The sequence below is a fragment of the Passer montanus genome, unplaced genomic scaffold (genome assembly GCF_014805655.1).
Source record: "Passer montanus isolate IOZ18808 unplaced genomic scaffold, ASM1480565v1 scaffold22, whole genome shotgun sequence".
In the NCBI taxonomy this organism is placed as follows: Eukaryota; Metazoa; Chordata; class Aves; order Passeriformes; family Passeridae; genus Passer; species Passer montanus.
Window position 1 is genome coordinate 1791200 of NW_024366815.1, and position 23041 is coordinate 1814240.

Sequence of the window (23041 nt, forward strand, 5' to 3'; positions counted from 1 at the left end):
CAGGAAAAGACAGTGATTAAAAAGAACACAAACACACTCAAGGTTAGTTCACGACTCAAAGCAAGAATCTCACATGGTAGTTCATGCTCACACCCACTCTAGAGGGGTTCATGCTCACACCTACTCCCCAAATCCTTATGTTCCTACAATAGTCATGTAAGAATGAAGATGGAAATCATATTAAAATATATTTGTACTAACACTAATGTATGGAAAACAAACAAAATTACACTAAAACCCAAGTTCCAAATAACATACTGATCACAATTGATACTTTATTACAGTGAGGACTTCAGTGAATGGCTTTCCTAGCACACATGGAGGTAACACTTTAGTTAACTGAGAATCATTAGAGATATGAACACTTCCTTCAAATGTAGGCTACTCAGGATTCCAAATCCCCACTTCGTGCTCTTAAACTACTTATTTATTTCCTCTCTTTTTTTTTTGCAGAGAGGGTTTCACCAGTCTAGGTAGCCAAGAAATTCCTCTAAAAATTCAATTATCTATTTTCTTAAGTTACTATGCATGTATGTTAATCATACTGTACTATAGATCAGTTGAAAGATTGTATTTGTGAGACAGATTCTGTGCTAATACTGTGTTAACATGGATACTGAACTGAAACTTGTCAGACTTTTCTGATTCACACAGAGAATTAAATGTTTCTTTTCTTCTAAGGACTCTGATATCTCCTCATATTCTCTATAACTTATATATCAGAATTTGTTGATTTCTTTCCTGTGAGATCACTTCTTTTCCTGGATCCACTAATGATTAGATCCTTTCAGACCATTAGGACTTAAGCACTGAAATATGAATTTGACAACTCCAAAAGGATTAAATTATTTAAACAGCACAACAAGATTACAGAAATACAGCCAACAAGAACATTTACTTTCTAAATGCTGACAATATTGTAAAAGCACAAACTAACAATGCAAAGAAAGTAACAATTAACAATCACACATACCTCAAGGTTAGGTCAGCTGGAATAATCTGTCAAAGTATTACAAGTCTAATTAATTTTTAGCTGAAAAAGTAATGAAGTAATGTTTCAATTGATAATATTTTCCAAAATGTCTTTTATGTCTTTTAACATCTTTTGTATCTACTAAATTAAATTTCATTTTAAAATTAAATGTTCACCATGATTGCAATGAATTTAATCAAAACAAAGCATTATTAAACATACAGAAAATAGTATGTTTTCATTGTCTACATAGGAAAAAAAGAGACAAAATGGTTAAATAACTTACATCATGTTGCACAGCTGGGGGCCTGAGCAGGAGAAGGATTTGTTTCACACTTCTTGTTTCAAAATCTCTATGTATTCTTTCAGGCTCCTTTTCCTGAAAGGAAAGTTAAGCACAGGTTAAAAAGGGACCACTAGACACAGACACTAAAATTAGACATAAAATTTTCTATTTCCTAAAAACCGATGTAGCTTTCAGCATTAGAGAATGTAATCTTTAATGTGATGATGATAGATTTTTCTTTTTGTCATACTTAATGAGCCTTTTCAAGTGTGCTGAGGTAATTATCAGAAGTAATAGCAAACTGAAACAACCCAAATTGCCAGCATCTCCATGTATCTGTCATACAAGTTTTCAATCACTGCAGTTCCAATTTCTATTTTTCTATCATAATTACTGTTCATTACAGCAACTACTTTAAGATAAGCAAGAAATCTGCACTAATCTTCACAGTTTTACAGTAGTAATTCATGTTTAACTACCTGCTTTTCTGTATATTTGTTGTTTATACTTTTCCTGCAAGAGAATGTTTTTGGATTGCAGAGTTAGAAAGGTATGACATACTTTGCCCCCTTTCAACAAAGGAATGAAGTTGATTTTGTGATCAGTACATCTTACAAGGAAGAATGACATATTTTTGACCTCACCTTTCTCCCAGTAGAGTAAGCCTTATAAAATCAGTTTTGTTTTAAAATCAGTCTTAGCAGAATCTCAAACTCTTCATTAAAGGCATATGCCATTTAGAACTTTCAAAATTTCATCACCTTTCTAGATGTACGTGGAGAAATATCATCTACAGAGTCTTATACAGTCTGTAAAATGTGTGTAAAGATCAAGTGATTGTCTCTGGTTAATAAAATTAACCATTTCACACTAGGAACTCAGTATTAGCAACTGATTAAAACAAACTAAGACTTTGTGTAGACTTCATTTCTCTAATTGCATTGAGAAGGCTGCTAAATTTTTACAAATTTTAAATGGTATATTCCATTGCTGAAGAGTTTGAGACTCTTCTAGAGTTGTTTATAAAACAAAATATTGTTTATAAATGAACATATTTCAACACAGTGCAACAAATTTATTAAATTTTCACATTAAGAGAAAGTTTAAACAGTATTAAACATATTGTATCTTTTTTCACTTTCAGAACCCAATAACACAATGAACTCCATGCCAGGAATTTTATACTTACAGCAGTTTCAGTGCTGTTAACTTGAAAACAAAACAGGTTATATTGAGATTATGAACTGTACAGTAATCAGTATCTGGAAAGTTCAGAAATGTAATATTCAATGATCTGAAATTATTAAATGAATAACTAAAAATAAATGAATAAATGAATAACTGAAAATATAAAATTAATAACTAAAAAAATCGCCCAAACAACCAACCCACAAACATTTTTTTCCATTTTGCTGGCTGTGTATCAACTCATTTTTTGCAATCTTGATGTTCTCAATATTCAATGATCTGAAATTATTAAAGACCTCCTAATGAAATATAAAATGAATAACTAAAAAAATCCCCCAAACAACCAACCCACAAACATTTTTTTCCATTTTGCTGGCTGTGTATCAACTCGTTTTTTGCAATCTTGATGTTCTTACTGTCTGTAAAATAGTGACAGAACCAGAAAAACTTGACTAATATATATTCCAACAATGCATTTGTTTCCTATGTCAGTCTTCTGAATGTTACTAGAGAAGTCATCCCTTCCTAAGTAGAGGGATAAATGTATTTACAACTGGTCAGTAGCCATCTTATCTGTAAGAGGCTGGGTGCACCTAAAGGCAAGACACACAGTGAGGAATCATACGAGTTAGTAAGAAATAAAGGATTCTCAAGTGAAGAAAAAAATTGAATTTTAGTGATAAGTAAGAAACTCTTGTTACTTGCACAAGTTAATCACAAGAACTATCAGAAGGAAATACAGTATTTTCAAGTTTGCTTTGCCTAGGCTGTTCTATTTCAATCTCCAGAACACTACAAATCTGTCTCTTACATTCCTTTCTGTTATCACACCTCAGTTCTTGTTGCCTACTTCCTTTCACTCTGACTAGCAAACTACATTCTTCCAACTTCTGTCACTACTGCTGCCCCCTCAAACCGAGTGAATCTCTATCATCCACTGTCTTCCTTTTTTCTTGACCCTTGAATGACTCCCAATCCTATGCTCCTCATTCACTCCATTCTTAAACTCATCATCTCAGTTGCATGGAACCTGTTTCTGAGACAGAAATGCTATAGTTGTAAAGGAAAGTGGCTTAACTTTAACTTTTTTAATATGAAGCAGCAGGATACCTCCTGCCTCATATGTTAGCTTTCATATATGCAATACATAAGCTATACTCTTGCAGTACAGCTCCTTTCCATATGATTTCTTCTTTATTTAAGTAAGTAAGACAGGTTCAGTTTTCAGCAGACCTGAATTTTGGAAAGGTTTGTAGCAAAGTCCAAAAAACTCAACAAAACTACACTTCCAGAAGAGGTGGCTTCACTTTTATGAGGATATTTTATTGGAATTAGCATTCACTATCTTGGAGAAGATACACTAATGGAAAAACCCAAAGAAGGAAAAAATGAACAAGCTGCTCCTTAGATCTCCTTCTGTGAAAGGTACAAGGATGGCACAAAAAAGTATTTAATAATTTATCATATCAGCTGCCTAGAACATACCTTGGGAATTCTATTCCCTAGGGAAAGAAAATTTTGATTCAATTTGCTTCAAGACTGATCACATTAGTTAAGCCATGACATTATGATGGCTAAGAGCCAAATTTCTGTCCCATTACACTTGGAAGTGTAATGATGATGGATCTGCAGTGTAATTCACCCACTAACTATTTATCTATTGTGATAATAATGAATGCAAATAATGTTATCTGCAAAGACGGAGATGCACAGTTTTTCTCACTGGTGTCTCAAAGATTGGAAAAGCTTACTCAATGGCCGACAAATAATGAAAAATGGTGTGATTACATGTACAAAACTTTTGATAACTCTGTGCAGTGCAGAAAACTTCTGCTGCATATTTCAAATATACAGAGATGAGAAATACAAATTAACAGAGAGTTAATACAAATTAACAGAGAGGAGAAAAAGTGCACCTGGTTTTTTCACAAACAAATCTATAACTAAATGCAACTGAGGATTTAAACTAACATGAATTATTTTTAATATTAACTGCCACAAAGCCTTAGCCCACTTGATGTCTGAAGAGCAACTGGCATTATCTACAGATGACTCTGATATGATTAACTTATCAATAACTAGTTCTGATATTGCAAGAGAGGATTAGTTAAATGATAAAATTGTTTCATGTTCCCCCTTTGGTTCTGTTGTTACTCCAAGCAGACTTAAATAAAATGAAAAGAAAAAGATGAAGTTAGGAAAAAAAAGCTACAGTTATAGGAAGTAAACCTCACGTGTAATATAAAAAGTGCATCATATATACCATAATCACTGTTGATTTTACAAACACCTCTTCAGCTTTCAGTGTGCACAAAATAACTCTTCCTGAGTGGATCCAGTTCATCATATCAATCATACTCCAAAAATGCTTCTCAGTATTTAGAGGAAGCTGCCTAGGACATAGCCCACTCATACATTGATACACCTCTTCAAAATCAAGACCAAATGCTTCATGGATTGAGATTTGTCATCATTATGTTATACAATTCAGTTTTGACTCCAGAACTGCAAACATTTCTTCAGATTCCAAGAACAAATTCTGACTCATCACATATGGGGGACAGTCTGAGGTACAGCAGCAAAACTCCTCTTACCAGCATACACTTTATTAGTATATAGCCAGACCTGGCTACCAACGCTCTTCTACCAGCTTGGAAACAGTCAGTCTTAATCCTGACCTCAGTTTGCTCTTTAACTCACCTTATGGGCAACCAAGTGTTCTATAAATAAACCATTACTCAAAGCCATTTAGACTTGACCATTAGAATATAAAATCACCATCTAATTTGTTCATGCAAATAAAGAGTAAAGGAAGTCAATGGAAATTCATTTGTATTGACTAATACTTCTGTATCCAATTATTTATCTAATCATTCCGGGACTGCATGGCTGTGTTTGCCTGATAGGAATATTAATTCCAGTAATTGGGAGAGACAGTGCATGGAGGGCAGGAAATACATTTTGCTTAGTGTTTAGCACATACTACTTCTGCTTTTTGTGTTCCTCAGAGGCTAACTTAGTAGTCTTACAGGTAAACAATTCCCTATTAATTTAGAAAATAATCACGTTTTATAGCTGTGCCTGCATCAAGTTTTTCTGTGATTTAAAAATCATCCACCTCACTAAAGGAAGAAATAAGTAACAGACAGTCCATCATCTCTTAGAGCACGTTATTCTCCGCATGCACAGAGTACCAAGTCATTCTTGTGCCAGTTAATAACTTAAAATATTTAAAAGAGAGTAGAAGCCATTACTTCTTTCCCAACACCAATATAGTATTATTGTAAAAAACCCTCAGCAAATCTGAAAAAAAGCAGATTCTTATGCCAGTTCAAAATTAATTTTCCCTTTCCAATATTATTGTTCTTTCCTCTTTTGACAGTGACTACTGTTTAAGTTAAGATCAAGACTTTCTCTCAGGGCCAAGAAAAGTAATTGCAAGTTGCATGTCATTCCCATTTTCATTTTTTAAAATGTATCTTTTAAAATATGTCTTTCTTATGCAGTAATAAAAAAAAAAATATAGAGCAATTGTGGTGGTGCATTCCTCTTGCTGCACTGTGATCTCAGAATTGCTCATTAGGCCTCAGCCTTGACAAACAGCACCTGGACTAAGCTCTTGAGCTTATTAGAAATACTGTCTGCTCCCAAGAACTTGTGCTGTGTAGCACAAACCACTTCGGAAATGTATTTTTCTTGTCTGAATAACAACTTCAGTCGAACAACACTTTTGTAACTGAAGTTACTACCTGAATTGTGGCCAAGATTGAAGATCATTATGACTTAAGCCAATTCTCTTACAACTCTAGAAACAGTGGTCCCAGGCAGACCTGTCCACTCAGAAGGAATTTCTTCTCAGAACAGATTGTTGGACTGGAATTCATTGGAATTAACTGTCCAGGGAGTCACCATCCCTGAAGGTGTTAAAGAAACAGTCTGATGTGGCACTAAGTGCCATGGTCTAGCAACAAGGAGGTGACCAGTCAGAGGTTGAAGGTGATGATCTTAGAGAACTTTTGTAACCTCATGAATAATTCTGAGCTCTTCTGGCCTGCAGGGGTCTGTGATCAGCAAATTCCTCTGAGTGGGGCACCTCTCAGCAAGTCACTTGGAGAACCAGTGAACAACGACAATGGATCCTGGGCTGATAACCCCACTCCTTGAGGCTCAGCCTGTTGAGAAGATGCAAAAGCATCCAATGTGAGTATTTCCCGGGCCTTGAGGGAAATTTTTCACAAGTGATTACCTTGTACATACACCTTCAGTTCTGCATGGGTGCAAGTGTGAATAAGCTAAAGCAAATGTACTACTACTGTTGCTCTCATAGATTGTTAAGTAATTTAGGTTTGTAAGGAAGCTAGGCCTGAGGTGAATGACCATTGTGCTTGCACTAAATTATACAGAATCTTTTGATAGCTTATTTAAATATCAGTTTTTAAGTAATTTAAGTTTATATGCTGTTAAAACATTTAGGCTTAATTAATTGGTCAAGTCTGGGCCAGGTGGTCTAGTCCGAATCTTGGGACCCTACAGGACTGTCTCTCTTACTCATTTTATCCTTAATCCTTTCCTATCCTTGCCCTTTTTCCATCTCTAGCCTACAGGCAGATAATTTTTAATTGGTTTTAGTTTTAGGTAGATTGATTTTAGATTCTAGTCAATTTTTTCCTGTGTGTGCTTTAACCATTGAATAAGTAGAATGAATCTTGCTGACGAACTTTGTTGCACTGTCACTTAAATATTAAACCTGCCTTGGCCACCACCTTTGCTGGTGATTCTTTGAGAGACCTAAAATAACAATCTGTAACAGTAAACTGGTAATACTGAGTATTTTCTCACAACTCTAACCTATAGATTTAGAAATCAGCTTAACATAAAAGGTATGTATATACATACTATATATGTATTTACATGAGTTACATATGCTTACATAGACATAGATACATACACACATAAAAATAGATATATTCACTAAAATTTATTCTGAAATATTGAAAACATTTACACATATGATCTATCACTGTTAAAAAAAATCCCACCATAATGCAAATACACATTTGCTTTTATAATCACATCATCTGCTTCCAAAATGTTTTGGCAGATGAGTAAAAAATCCCATATTCTTGAAAAAAACCAGGGAGTTAATGAACTTTCCATTAGAGAAAAGTAAACTAAAAGCAACCAAGAAAAAACATACCAAAAATATGTAAAACCATGTCTATTCATAATAATATTTAATTTAGCATTTCATATATAAACACTCAAAGGAAATTAAGAAGCTAAGGTATATACAAAAAGTAATTTAACAGCAAAAGCATAGGTAAAATTTTAAGACTGTGTAAGGCAAAAACATTCTTTCAGAATGACCAAAATGGGATCAAAGTGAGAAATGGACAATACACAAAAAGTGACAGGAGAGCATTAGACTGATTATTCTTTTACAGTTTAACTTGTTTTATGGAAAATATCTTGTAGTCTAACTTAAAATTAAAGAAAAAGATGGCAACACCATATCCCCTTCCAATGATGTAAAACAATTCAGTTGCAGGGGGTTGGAACTAGGTGGTTTTTAAGGTCCCTTCCACCCCAAACCATTCTATGGTGCTATGAAATTGTAACAAACATATTAAACTTAAGACCAATGAAAAGACTTCAGGGCAAGATCACCAATGCAGCATAGTTTAGGCAACAACAAATATATGGTCTCTATTTGCTACAACTTCTAGTTTAAGATGTGATTTCAGAGACTGTCCCTCAGTTAAACAATACATTACACCCTGTTTTTGTCAGGACAATAAGATAAATGGATAGCTCAGTATCCAGCTGTACATAGCACACTGAGAATTAGTCCCAAGTTACATCAACTAATGAGATGCTACTAAATAACACATGCTAAAAGTCAAATGCTGAACTAAGAAAAAACAACAAATTAGAAAATATGGTTTAACTTTCACCCCACACATGTTCTCAGGCATCAGCATCTTCGGTATTTAACTCCTATCATAAATGGATTTCTGAGTCATGGCAATGGAATAAACAGTAATTACTAGCAATAGCTATAAATTACAACATATAATTTTCTACTTCATTTAAACACATAATCTGCCTATACAAGCAACAAAAGGACCACACCTGTTACAAATGAGACCCAGCATATTGATCATAATGTCAAGTCAAACTGGTTCCTAGTGATTTAGCTGCTGTTATTTTGTTTCAAGGACTAGTGTTTTGTGTCACAGCATTTGATTTTATTTTCTTTTAAAAAAGAGCATGAAATGGATTAAATAATGAACAAGCTCCCAAATTAGGGGGGAAAAGCCCCATAATTGAAAAAGACAGAATTTAATATTATACCCAATTTAAAATCACAAATAAAAAAATACTAAGTTGTATAAGAACAGAAATAAAACTGTTCACAGATACGAAAAAAAATTCCCAAGTTTACAACTTGACTGAAAGTAAATCTTCACACTCAGTGTTACAGCACTGTAGCCAAATATATTAGAAGAAAATATAAATGCTTTTAAGCAGATTACATTGTTTCTCAACAAGCAACTACTACATATCTGCTCTGCTCAGGAGCCATAACAGTATAAGCAGGTATATTATTGGAGCTTGAAAAACAAGGTTAGTTTAAGCCTCTAAGTCTATATGACTGGGATATTGAGATGGCAAATGTGATCATTTTCCCATTGAAATAATTCATCATTAATCCTTTCTTAGATTTTTATTTTACTGACATCTGAACGACTGAGTAAGGAAATATATCAATGTTCTCCAGCTAAACAAATAGAAGTCACTTCCTTTAATTCTTTTTTGTCTCTCAAAACACTTTATTTTTTAATAAAATAAGTATGAGTAGAGTTTGAACTAAAAGGTCTGTGCTTCATCTATTTTATTATTTTACTGATTTTTTCCCACAACACAGCTTCACACCTAAGATTCTAGAAAAAATTGTGATTTTTTTTTTCCCCTGCAAAGAAAATTAATCAGAAACTCTTGCTCCAATTTGCTCATGTTCAGGGTTACTACTCATTGCCGACATGCTCTGGGAAAGTGGCATTCCTGTTCTGTGAGGCACATCCTAGCCAGAAAAACTGCTTTAATGAGAATTACTTCACTAATGGTTGTGAAATCTCTATCCCAAACTTGATTATTAATGATTTTATCTTACTGCTTTACATACTTGCTGGCTTGAAGGTGGTGAAATGTTTCCAAACTTTCAATGTGCCATCAATACAAAATGTGTGTTTCATATTACATAAGAAAATGCTTATCATACCTTGCTAGTTTTTGAGAACACTGTGATAAATCCAGGTCCATTAAGTAGTTTGCTAGCAGATTTCTGTTTATCTTAACAAAATGCAGGTATACATTTTTATGTATATATTTTTATATATACATAAAAATGTATACCTGCATTTTTAAGCTGTCATTACTGACAGCTACTTCACAAAATCATAAGTATGGCATTTTAGGACCTTAGGCTTAACTTCTTTGATCACCAAGTTAAATACTACACATAACTTATTTGTTGTAAACATTTTTTTTTTCTGGCTGCTGTAGATCAGCAGATTGTTAAAGATCTGGTGATGGCATTTGCTAGACTCTATAATTGTAGGGCAGAATTATTTCTCCTAAACTCACACATTATCTTCTTTCTTTTGTGGAGGTATCCTATAAATTTAGATTAGGACTTCTACTTAAATTGCCAAGATGTGATGTAAAATTCTTACATCACAGAATCATCAGGGTTGGAAGAGACTTTCAAGATCATCCAGTCCAACTCAACATAGCCCCACCATTTTCACCCCAACTGCCATATCCAGGCACCTGTAATACAAAACCCTTGTGGGAAAACAAACTAGTTTTACAGACTGATTAACATATGTAAGAATTTATGGTCTTCTAGTATTTTTGAAATATGAAATACACATGAAAAGAAATGGAATCTCAACAGAGTATATCAGAAAAAAAAGTCCTCTCTCCAATGAAGAAGCAGACAACTTAGAAAGAGGAGGGATAGCAGAAAGAAATGTGAAGGACAATAAGCAGGTCTTGCATAAGAGAAAACAAAAGCTGGTAGGAATTAAGCTAGTATGCTTTCTGAGTAAGGTCACAGGAACAGTGGTCAGTAAAAATTATAGTAGTGTCAGTTGAGTAAGGAGGAGGAAAACAGGATCATAACAGAAAGCACAGGCTGGAGAAATATTAGTAAGATACAGCTAGGGTCTGAAATGGAACTCATGTAAGAATAACAGTGGGTCTTCTACTATTTTTTGTGTTTAGTAGTTTTGCTCTTTCACACCACAGGGTTTGAATTAATACTCCATTTATTTCTGAAACACTATTCCAGAGAACTACAATTACAGCATCAAAATGTAATTCAAAATGTATCAAAAATGTAAACAGACTATATGTGGAATACACACTACACTAGATTATCTAAAACACAAGGATAAATAAGGCTTGCAAAAGCAATAGTATGGCATACATTTTTATATATACATAAAAATGTATACCTGCATTTTTAAGCTGTCATTACTGACAGCTACTTCACAAAATCATAAGTATGGCATTTTAGGACCTTAGGCTTAACTTCTTTGATCACCAAGTTAAATACTACACATAACTTATTTGTTGTAAACATTTTTTTTTTCTGGCTGCTGTAGATCAGCAGATTGTTAAAGATCTGGTGATGGCATTTGCTAGACTCTATAATTGTAGGGCAGAATTATTTCTCCTAAACTCACACATTATCTTCTTTCTTTTGTGGAGGTATCCTATAAATTTAGATTAGGACTTCTACTTAAATTGCCAAGATCTGATGTAAAATTCATACATCACAGAATCATCAGGGTTGGAAGATCATCCAGTCTAACTCAACATAGCCCCACCATTTTCACCCCAACTGCCATATCCAGGCACCTGTAATACAAAACCCTTGTGGGAAAACAAACTGGTTTTACAGACTGATTAACATATGTAAGAATTTATGGTCTTCTAGTATTTTTGAAATATGAAATACACATGAAAAGAAATGGAATCTCAACAGAGTATATCAGAAAAAAAAGTCCTCTCTCCAATGAAGAAGCAGACAACTTAGAAAGAGGAGGGATAGCAGAAAGAAATGTGAAGGACAATAAGCAGGTCTTGCATAAGAGAAAACAAAAGCTGGTAGGAATTAAGCTAGTATGCTTTCTGAGTAAGGTCACAGGAACAGTGGTCAGTAAAAATTATAGTAGTGTCAGTTGAGTAAGGAGGAGGAAAACAGGATCATAACAGAAAGCACAGGCTGGAGAAATATTAGTAAGATACAGCTAGGGTCTGAAATGGAACTCATGTAAGAATAACAGTGGGTCTTCTACTATTTTTTGTGTTTAGTAGTTTTGCTCTTTCACACCACAGGGTTTGAATTAATACTCCATTTATTTCTGAAACACTATTCCAGAGAACTACAATTACAGCATCAAAATGTAATTCAAAATGTATCAAAAATGTAAACAGACTATATGTGGAATACACACTACACTAGATTATCTAAAACACAAGGATAAATAAGGCTTGCAAAAGCAATAGTATGGCATACTATCTACAGTTGTCTTAACTTCTTGACCCATACAAGGGCAATGCATTCGAAGAAATCAAATAATTAACATTTTTGCTCTCTCTCTCTCTCTCTCTCAATTTTTCCCTTTTAAAGTTTTATGCTTCAGCTCTGAAAACAAGCTTAGAAACTGAGGCAACTCTTTCAACTACGTGGAAATAGTCCAGAGTCTAAATGGTGACAAGACACCAGCCAGACAGGGTCAGCATCACATTGAGGATGAAGAGAAAAACTGTAACTTTCTTATTAGGGTAATTGGGAACCACTGTCTTATGACAGGATTAACTTTTGGAAAAGTAAAATATGGATCACAATTATAAGTTAGCATGAATTTCTAAATGGCACGCTTAAAGGTTATGGCCACTACCCCTTAGCCCAGAATGTTAAAAAGTAAGTGGACAAGTGAACTCTCAACAGATTAACAGAATCCTGTAAGAATTTTTCCTAAGCATTATCATTCATCTTAGGTCTCTATAATATGTATTTTACTGATTGTGACTGGATTTGGACTAAAACCAAAATTTAAAACCTCAAAATTAACCAAAATTAAACCTCAACTCCAAACTGTTTCCTCCTTTAAGTAACATAAGAATCTCCAAATATCTCTTGCTAAACCAAACTGTAATTACAATTAACTAACTACTTATACAGATTTGACACCTCAATTATTTAGCAATTACAGCATTTATTCTTCCATTATTTGTCCTGAATTTCCTGCAGTTTTCCACCTTGCATAACATGCATTTTTTTCTGCTTGTTAAATTCCACATTAAAATTTATGGCATCATAAGCCATGGCTGAACCACACCTGCATACTTTGGACAGTCTAAGGGATCCTACCTGAAAACAAATTATCAACAATAAAATTTTCTTCAATGATGAGGATATGTTCATCACAGAGAAAACAAATGCTATAAAGATGAATGGAAAAAAAGAACAATTTTTAAAAGTTTCTGTTGCGTAATTCAGACAGAGTATAATAAATTACAAGGTTCAACAAAACAAGAAGTTAAAATTACTGAAAAACTATACTCCTAGGAGACGCTGTTCTACATGCTGACATGTTATACACAGGATGGAAGTACCTACTTTTATCTTACAAAAAGGCTGGAAGTAGTAGCTCACAAAAATCAGAAGTGAAGAGGACAACAGAAACAAATTATCTAAATGTCAAAAACACTCATGAGGAAAACAATGCTACTTCCTCTATTTCAAGAGAAGTAAGCTAGAGATATTTAATAAAAATGTAGTCATTATTTTCCTTTTGCACAAACAAATCCAAATAATACATAACACTGGACAACAAAAAAGAAGATAATAGACTATTTCACTTAGAAGTGACCCAGAAAATGTTTAAAGAAGGTGTATTTCTATAGTTTCTTAAATTTCAACAATATCATGATGACATAAAAACATCATTAAAACTATGAGTCACATTTAAAATTCAGGGAAAAAAAGTAATTATTTTATTTTCTATTGTAATAAGTAACTTTATGGGAAAGAAACTACACTGCAGCAGTAAGAAAGCTATCACCATTTTTTTTTGTTTATTATTTGAAACACTTAATAGTGTATTTGCAAAAGAGCTTTCAAAATCACTGTATATTTAAAAAATATTTAAAAGCATATACACATGTGCTTGCACATACATACACAATCTATACCTAATTTTTGTTAGGAATCTTCATTTATTTGTATTTTAGTTATATTTGACATTCTATATCTAGTTCTTGTCTTACCATGGAATCAAACTGTTAGAAACACTCATTAAAAAGGATTGTTGAACAGAGGTTCCCTAGGCAGCTAATTACATGCAGCAGCTGTGTAACTCCATAAACAGAATTATGTGCATCTTAGGTTCCATGTCTCATATTATGCAGTATACTATTAAATTTTATTTACATAACCTATATACAAATACGGGATTAATTTGATGCTGTATCAGCTGTAAAATCTGTCAGATACACTTATTTCTTGTTTCAAAATTAGAACCGGTTTTTTGTGCTTTACCTGGCCCATTTAACCAACATCAGGCACTAATCCATTAAAAAAATTCAAACCAAAACACAGAATTTAATTGATTTAAAATAAATTTAGTTGTGCTTGCCTTTTATAGCTTGTGCCTTTTCTTATTCCAAATACAATGATAAAGAATTATATGCTCATAGAAAACAAAAATATATACCTAAATCTTGGAAAGACACCTTTCTCAAAGTGGAGAATCAAGGCCATTCTGTTCCAGTAAGATTCTTCTGATTTGTGCAGCATGTATTGGTCATGTATCTGCAGCAGGTATCAGCTTTAATGAAGGAAATTTATGCTGCTACCCAATGGTAAACTGACCAAAAGATAGATTAAATTCACTTCACTTAAATATCTTATTAATTACCATGCAAGAGAATTCTTGCCAAGAAAATGTGCAAAATTTTTAAAATGGAAAAGAAAGAAGAATTTATTTAATTGTTATGAACAGCAAGAATTCTGCTCAAGGCTACAGTAAATTTTCCAATCTTCCACTGAACAGAATTACAAAGAAACAAGAAATTCTACTAGCAACTTGTTAGTGTTTGTATAAGAAAACATCTAATACCAGTAGGTACCCACTATTGTAACTGCAGCTGAAAAAGCTGTCTTGAATCATGCAGCCTGAGCATCTGCATGTTATTGCCAGAGAGAAGCAACAGTATGGTGAGAGGTACAAAAATACAAAGGCCAGAATGAGCTTTGATGTCAGTAACTACCACTGAAAAGAACAAAGAGTCACCTCTTTACTAACAATGAAGATGGATCTACCTGAGTATATGCTCAGATTAAGGATACTTCAAATTCAGTAAGGTTTCCAGAAGAGGCAGGAAGAAAAGAGTGCATTCCAACTATTGTTAATGATTCATTCTGACAAATGCTGCTCCTCTGCTGCTAAAAAAGAACTTGTAATTGATATAATTTCTTTGGGAGCACTCATTCTGCATAAAAGGATAAACACACTGACAACTAGCTGATCCTAACGTGAAGAAACAGCTTCTGAAACCCAAGGCCAAAAAAGGATGTGCTAGACTTCAAATAGAAACTGTGTACAATGAGTTAGAACTTAGAGCATATTGTTTGAAATAAGGCACAACCACATATGAACATGGGCATAATTATGCAAATTTGAAGGTAGGTGATCAATGGTTTTCCAAGGTATTTAGCAAACAGATACTCTTTCCAGTCATAAGGTTTTTTAAAGCTGGTGTATTCACCAACTGTTTTTGTGCATGCTTGACAGCTCAACCATGACTTTTTTGTTTTAATTTCAAATCTCATTCATACAACATTTCTCTGGGATGAAGCAGGACATCTATCATCCCTCAGGGGAAGGAATTTCAAAACTGTAATTTTCAAAGACACTGTTCTGTCCAGATGGCAGGTGCCAAACATCCATATTTGAATTAAAGAACTTACAAAGTACCTCCAGGAAAGGTACTGAAGGGGTTTTGGACCTATCACTCTCCACATGACTCAAATGGACAAAAGGGATAAATTTTTGCCATTGAACCTAAAGGACAAGGCTACCATCACTCTGGAGAATGAAAAGAGAATGGTTAGTGTCGCTAATTTAGAAATCTGACATAACACATAATTCAGAATGTGTGTAAATTACTTTCAAAACAAAATGCATGTATAAGTCTTGGTAAGACAGAAGGGTTGGGACAGTAGATGAAAAGGAAAAGAAAGACACATCATCAGAGGTGAAGACCTGAGGAATATGAAGTAGGAAATAAACAAATATGTGAGTAAGAATAATTCTGATTGCAGGAGAGAATAAGAATCAAGAGAGCAAAAAGAACTGGAAATGGGAATAAGTGAGACAGCAGAGGGAAAATCAGAGGCAGAGTTGCACAGTTTTAGAGGCTTACTACTGATTTAATCAAAGAATTTTCTACACTGTTTCACGATTTGAAATGATCTATCAATAACAGTAAGGTAGTCAGTGCTTCACCGCACAAGTTGCTAAATTTCTGTCATTTGTTTAAAATGTGTATCTGTGCCACAACTCAAAATATGAACAATTGGATGGCTTTTTTTTCATCTTTCACTAGGGCCTGTGTTCAGTCATTCTATATTAAATCAAACTTCTTAACAGAATTTTATTTAAGCCAGACTGTTTATTCCTGTTTAAATCTTCTAGTCAGAGCACATGTAATCAAATAAGAAACTGCTTATGAATAATTCAAAGTTTTTTAAAAATTGTATTTCCATAGCCATTAAGCAGGGCACAATACTATCCCTGTCATTATCAGCAACTCCTACACTCAAGAAGAAAAGAAAACATCTATTGGACCAAGTAGAACAGAAAACATCTCTTGGAATCAGCCTGAGAGCCAAATTAGTACTGACATAAGAGGAGAGAAATGAGCAACTTGAAAGATAAATCATTATTGTAGAAAAGAAGTTATATTCTGTGCACTAGCATTACTGTGCCATGATGTACCATTAATTTTTTATTAAAAGAAGAAACTGGGCATATTAGCCCATAGTCTCTCGTTTGTCTAGCTACATCAAAATCACTTTGATTTTAACTATTTACATCATCAGTTCTACCCTAATTAGCTAAGTACTGTTGATTAAAGAACAATGTTGAAAACCTGATGTTTTACCAGGAATACTTCCAATGTAGAGCATGCTTGACCAATGTTCCCTTTCAACATAACCAGAAAGAGCTATCCAAGGCTTTTAAGTGCTGGCATTTGTTCCTAGAATTCTAGCCAAATTCCAGATCACTTGGTTACATTATGCTTACTTGAATTCCTTCTATACTTCAAAAACAGACACAGTCTTCTTTTTTTTTTAATACTCTAAAAACATAACCGAACAGAATTGTTAGTACACAATAGCCATACTATTTCTGAAAGAAAAAGCAGTTGCGTTTCAGTAACCTCCAAGAGGATTCTAGTTACATTACACACATTCTTTAATAATGCTAGACGCAAACCACAGTAAAAGAATGTAGGACAAATGTGCACAGTTAATGAGCATTTATTGAATAAAAAAGATAAAATACTAGCTGATGAGGCCCTGAGAGTATTCTAAGTACTACTCAAAATATTTCAGACCATTGTTTATAAAGCAATCCCTCCATAAAATTATATACTTACAATTTAGCAGCCTAGAAAAATCTGATTTATTAACTGGATTTTTATCTTGCAGAAACACTATGCCAGGAAATGAAATAAACTGTGCAAGACAAAAATGAACCATCTGAACTTTACTTACTACTTTACTGCCTTCTTTTTTCTAAAGAATAGCCAGCTGGAGACAGTGTTTATTAAACTACAACAAGCACACAACTATTCTATACATACAAGAATGACTACAAGAAAAATGTTCACATAATTTTACTTCTGACTGTATTGTGACACAGATGTGAGTGGATATGTGTAATTACTAGCATTGACTAAAACCATTGTCTGACAGTATGTTTTACATACAATTTCCTAAGGCAGAGAAATAGTGACTCAGAATTTCAAGACTCTGCTTAAGCCATAGAGCTAACACAATTTGTGTTGCCTCGATCCTCTTTGTTCCATCCCTAGTGCAACACTCTTGGCTAGCCACCTGTACCAGTCACATTCCTCAATGAATCTTTGCTCAATTCCAGTCTCTAATAATCAACTTTTTTATCCCTTGCCTACTGCTTTCCCCTACTACTACTCCTATTATCCCACTAAGGAAGCACAGAATCCTCAACCCAAAATGCCCAACTTTCTGATAGAGAAAAGTAACCAAAAAGGAAAGAAAGTGGTAATAAACCCAAAACCAAATTACTAAGAAGAAGGAGATGCTTAAAAATGGGTAATGAAATTCAGTGGAACCACAGCAACATCTCCAAAATAAAAACATCCTTAATTCCTCATTTCTTTGTTTCATGCACTTGTTTAAAGCTGTATCAATATGCCAGTCTCTACTTCTCCTGTAATTTACTGTGTCCTTAAGATATGTATGTCCTCATTATTCAGAGAGATTCTAATAAGCTTACTACTTCCTTTCGTTTTGCTTATGTGAATTTTTAATGTCAGGCAGCTTAGTTCCTTCTTTCTTTCCACCATTTACACTCAGCTTTTGCTGTTCTGATGCTTTATTTTACTCTTTTGATGCTTGAAATGGTTAAGAAGCATTGTCTACCTTAAAGCTGCAAAATCTCTCAAAAAACTTTCAATCAAAGCCATTAGTGGCTTTTTAAAAAAACAAGCAAACTAACTAACAAACAAAAAACAAAACAAACCCCCATCTGCTTTAGTAAGTCTCTGAGTAGTCTCACAAATTAAGCCAAATGGCACTGATATTTGAAATGCTATCCCACTCATATTCCTCTCCCTGCCATAGTGGATTGTAATTCCTGCCAAGCACGTCACACTGGAGATAACAAACTGTCACTTGAAGCTGAAAAATCCTTCAATCCTTGATTTAAATGTGCAATTGCTATAACTGAACTAAATGGAACCACATTGTCTCAGATACAGCCAGAAAGATTTTGCTAAAGATTAAATTATCTTATTCCTTACTTAGTTATCAGACCAAAAAAGAATCATAACAGTCAGCCACAAAACTCCACTTGTTCCTCACACTGGGAGCACTTTGCCCCGTCTCTTAAAAGCATCAGAACGTCTCTGCACTTCTCCTGCCTTAATCTTGCCTAGTAATTTACTGCTACTTACTCAAGGTGAACCTACATACCGATAATCCATTTGGCAGTACGGAAAACAATGCACCCAGTCACAACACCCTCCTGCACACAGAACACCTCTAACTTTCCAAGCCTCATTACATATTATCAGTATTGAGTACACTTTTTAAATAGAAAGAGATTATTTAATCAGGGAATGCAGGTCTTGCATATGTATTGTATGCAGACCCATTAGTATTGCTAAGTGTTAGTTCTGCAACTACTTGAAGTGGAGTACTTTGTTTTGCAGGACTGGTACAGCAGACTCACACCCCAGTGCTCTTTGTGCAGATAATAAAAAGATTAGAATATTGAAGCAATTGAAGCATCAGTTCAACCTGAAAGTCAGATGCCTAATATTCTTGTTTAAAAATAACAGAACAGCTAGAGAGCTGAAAGAAAAAAAAAAAGCAAGCAGAGGATGCAAATTCAAAATACACAAAACAATGCAATTCTTTGCGTAATTAAGGGTAATCTAATTTTTTTCACACAAAGTCAGGTTAAGTTATGGAATCCCTTACCACAAACCACTGTCAATATCAAACATTTACAGAGACTCAGAATTATCTGCATGTGTTCATGGAATGAAAGGTTAATTGTATTAGCTTAAGTCAATGCATAAAGTCCTTCACCACATTCAATGGTGGCAGGGAGAAAGTTCTGTACGGCAATGGAGTATATGCTAATAGATCTTAGTATATGATTTCTCCCCATTTCTTCCCCAAAATCTTTTATGGATCATTGTTAGAGACAGGAGACCAGAGTACACCTACGTGGGTTATGACTCAATACAACTGTAGTCTTGTGGCAACAGAGAAAACCAATCAGAAGTGAGGACAAGCTCCCATGGTGCTGTTCTAAGAGCCAGCAGGGGCCTTGGAGCTGAGAAATGCACTGAGCAACCACCTGTGGAAACGAGGTAAGCCTCAAGATCATGATTTTTTTGTTTAGAGCTTAATCCTTTTCTGTCCTCAGTACAGACATGAGGACCCAGAAGAGAGTATATGTGAAGGACAAATAAATTAAAACTAAGTTTTAAAGAGGACATGATCATTCAATCATTGTCAGAGGGGATAAATACCCTGAGATTAGTTCAGGTGGTTAGAGCATAGTGCTAATAATGCCAAGGTTGCAGATTCAAACCCAGTACAGCGTGTTTGGTTAAGAGTTGGACTTGGTGATCCTTGTGGACCCAACTTCCAACACAGACTATTCTGGAATTCTGTGATTCAATTATCAAAAATAAAATGAATAATAAACCTGGAGGGAGAAGTGAAAAGAAGCCCTAGGAGACGTGGAGGCTATTTAGCCTCTTTGTAACTTCCCAGGAAAGAGAAAAACCGAGCAAATAATTTAAACCATAACATTACAAGTAAAAGAAGATAAATTATATATAAATATATAATTTTTAATGTATGTTTATAAACAATCTTGTTGATACAGGAAAAAGCAAATTTTGGTGCACAAAAGGAAACTCAACACAGACACTTTTTAATTACTCTGTTTTAGTTTACTGCTACTACTGTTGGCACAGCTTCCTTCTAAATGCAATTTAGGAATTCAGGTATTGCTTCATTTTCCTTTTCTTAATTTTAGTTGTATTAAATTGCAAAATTAATTCCCCCAACAGTTTATTATCTTGAAGATTTAGAAGTATTTTGATTGTCCTTTTGTGATAAAGTTTATTGGTATTCACCTTTAAAACTGGATTTTGCCATTTTATTCTTTATGCATACTGCTGTTATGTCCATGTTAATCAAAACTTATGTCCAAGAAAAGCTGTGGGCTTGGTCACATCATTTTTTGCTCCTCATGTCTGCAGTTTCTTTCAGATGGGCAAAAGGAATGAAATGTAACAGATGATCCCTGACATTTCAATTTCTGCTCAACAGGTTGCTGTCTGATGTCTTCCATTCCTTCGACTACTATAAATTCAGCCTGTAAACAATGCTCTCCTCTTTCAAAGCAAGTCCACAATAAGATGCATGAAGCTTAAAATAAAGACAGAGCCTTAGGTGAATAATTCATATGCATTCCACAACCCCATATTACTAACTAAAATCTACATAATTCAAAGTACAGATTCCTGTGAAAAAACAGTTTGGAATGCCCAGGGGCATTCCTAGCAGAGATGTAAAAAACGGACAGCACAGGAAGTATACAATGTAACACTGGTGTTTTCAGCAAGGGTAGAAAGAGAGAAACACTTACTTTATTTGTTTTCTGCAATTTTTTTCCTTTAAATGGTCTTTGGGCTCAGCATTCACAGTGCAGAACACAGACATCTTTCCAAGTTCTTAAATTCAGGGAAAGAATGAAGTGAAATTTTATTAATCCATTATCCCATCACTTCCCAGAATAAAGAAAGCTACATTAATTTGTTGAAACAGATATAGATAAAACAGCAAACCACTACTGAATTTAAACATGAAATTCCGTATCTTTCTCATAGTTCTATCTTACCTGAGTAAGATTTTATTATGTCATCTCAATAGACAGAAAAACTCAGGTTAATTTTAAACAAAATCAGGTGTTTAGAAATGCACTGATTATGATAATGAACTTGAAGGAATACATTCCATTTAAAAAAAACCTAAAGACACAGGAAGTACTAGCCTTTCAAAGTCAGAGGTGATTCAGAAAGAAGTTATATATTTAATACAAATCAATTCTGGTTTGCATGTTTTAAATTAACATAAGCTTCTGAAAATGACTACTTGTGGCAACACGTAACTGTATATCAGCATAAATACATATACATTGATTTCTGGAGTCATGGGAAAAATTCCATGATGAAGCTAAAATATGTTTGTTCTTTCCTTCCAAAAACACCAGAAAAACACTCTGATGATAGATTTACCCACTACAAATACAATCATAAAAATATTAAAAATTTGAACCTTTTTCTTCCCCTAAAGTGTGTGTATTTTAGTAAGTTCAGGTATATGCAAAACTTTGAATTCTTAAAAGAATATAAATATCAATTTAAACGTCTGTCCTAAAAGTACTTCCTCTCTCTTGAGGTTTTCTGTTCAGTCAATCACATGCCACCGACTTTACACTGACCTTTTCAAGGTTTATAAATACCTGCTCAGTTATACATTTATATTCTTATTCTCAATTTGATTTAAAGCACACCCTCTGTCAAAGCACACAGATTTAATCTGAGGAATTCTGTTTGTTCTCAAGGAGTAGAATCTGTAACATTCCAAGTTAACTGTCACTTTTGAAAATTATCTTCAGCTTGTTGTCTTTCGTTAGCCACTAAATCACCTTGTTCCTGCCCTTTTGTAGCAAAAATAATTTTTCACAATTCCGTATTGTGCTGAAAGGCACTTGAAAACTTGAGTAGTTAAAATAACTTTTCCAATTAAAAAAAAAAGGCCAATTTAAATACCCACTGCGCGCAGTGCATTTTCCAGACGCAGCTCTCTTCCCTGCCGCTCTGGCGTTTTATTACAAACGCTTCAAGCAGGAGCACGGGAAGCAGTGCCTGGCTGTTTCGGCGTGACTCTAAAACAAAGATGACTTAACGCAAACACGAGCCGAGCCCTCGGCGGGGCTGGGCTCCGGCCCGAGCAGCTGTCTGGCCGCCGAGCCCCTCAGGGGCGGCGGGAGCGCTCCGGCTCTGCCCGGCCCTCCCGCCGCCTCCCCTCACGGCGCCAGCGCGCCAACAACGCGCGCTCCCGGCGGAGCGGATTTGGGAAAATCGCCCCGGATTAATGCCCTTTCTCCCGACGGGCTGCGCTTTGCAGAATCACAAGAATCAGAATCAGAAGAACCAGAATCACAAGAACCAGAATCCCAAGAATCAATCAGGTTGAAAGAGATCTTTGAGGCTGGTCTAGCGCACCCGGTGAGCCAGCACCCCCGCGGTCAAGCAGACCACGGCACCGAGTGCCACATCCAGCCTTTCCCTGAACACCTCCACGGACGATGACTCTACCAGCTCCTTGGGCAGCCCATTCCAGCGCCCAGTCACCCCTTCTGCCAAGACATTCCTCCTGATTCCCAGCCTTTCGACCTCTGCCCTGCACCACCCCCACCAGCTCACGAGCAAACACGGAGGGCGCCGGGCTCGGGGCGGAACGGGGAAGTGCCTGTTTAAACAAACACACGTGGAACGCACAGCCGGGGCACGGAGCGCTCCCGGGGCAGGCAGCTCCGCGCCAGCAGCCCCGTGGGACTCCGAGGCGGCGGGCAGAGCGCGCAGAGAGCGCGCACGGACCCCACCGCGTCCCCCGCCGCGCCGGGCCCGCCCCAGCCCCCGCCCGTCCAGCGCCT

The 23041-nt window shown here is 35.3% G+C and overlaps 1 protein-coding gene across 6 annotated transcripts in view; it reads right to left on the reverse strand.

Annotated features, from left to right (window-relative positions):
* PRLR (prolactin receptor) overlaps positions 1-23035 on the reverse strand; it is a 157365-nt gene extending 134330 nt beyond the window's left edge. For 3 of the 6 annotated variants that reach the window (XM_039709843.1, XM_039709841.1, XM_039709837.1), the window contains exons 1-3: positions 22159-23035; positions 20969-21053; positions 1260-1352 (exon numbers count right to left, since the gene is read on the reverse strand). The gene's annotated coding sequence lies outside the window, so the exon portion shown is untranslated. Of the gene's footprint in view, positions 1-973; positions 1034-1259; positions 1353-20968; positions 21054-22158 lie in introns of all 6 variants that reach the window. The other 3 variants (XM_039709838.1, XM_039709840.1, XM_039709839.1) reach the window with 3 other exon arrangements.
* Between the last annotated feature and the right edge of the window lie 6 nt (positions 23036-23041).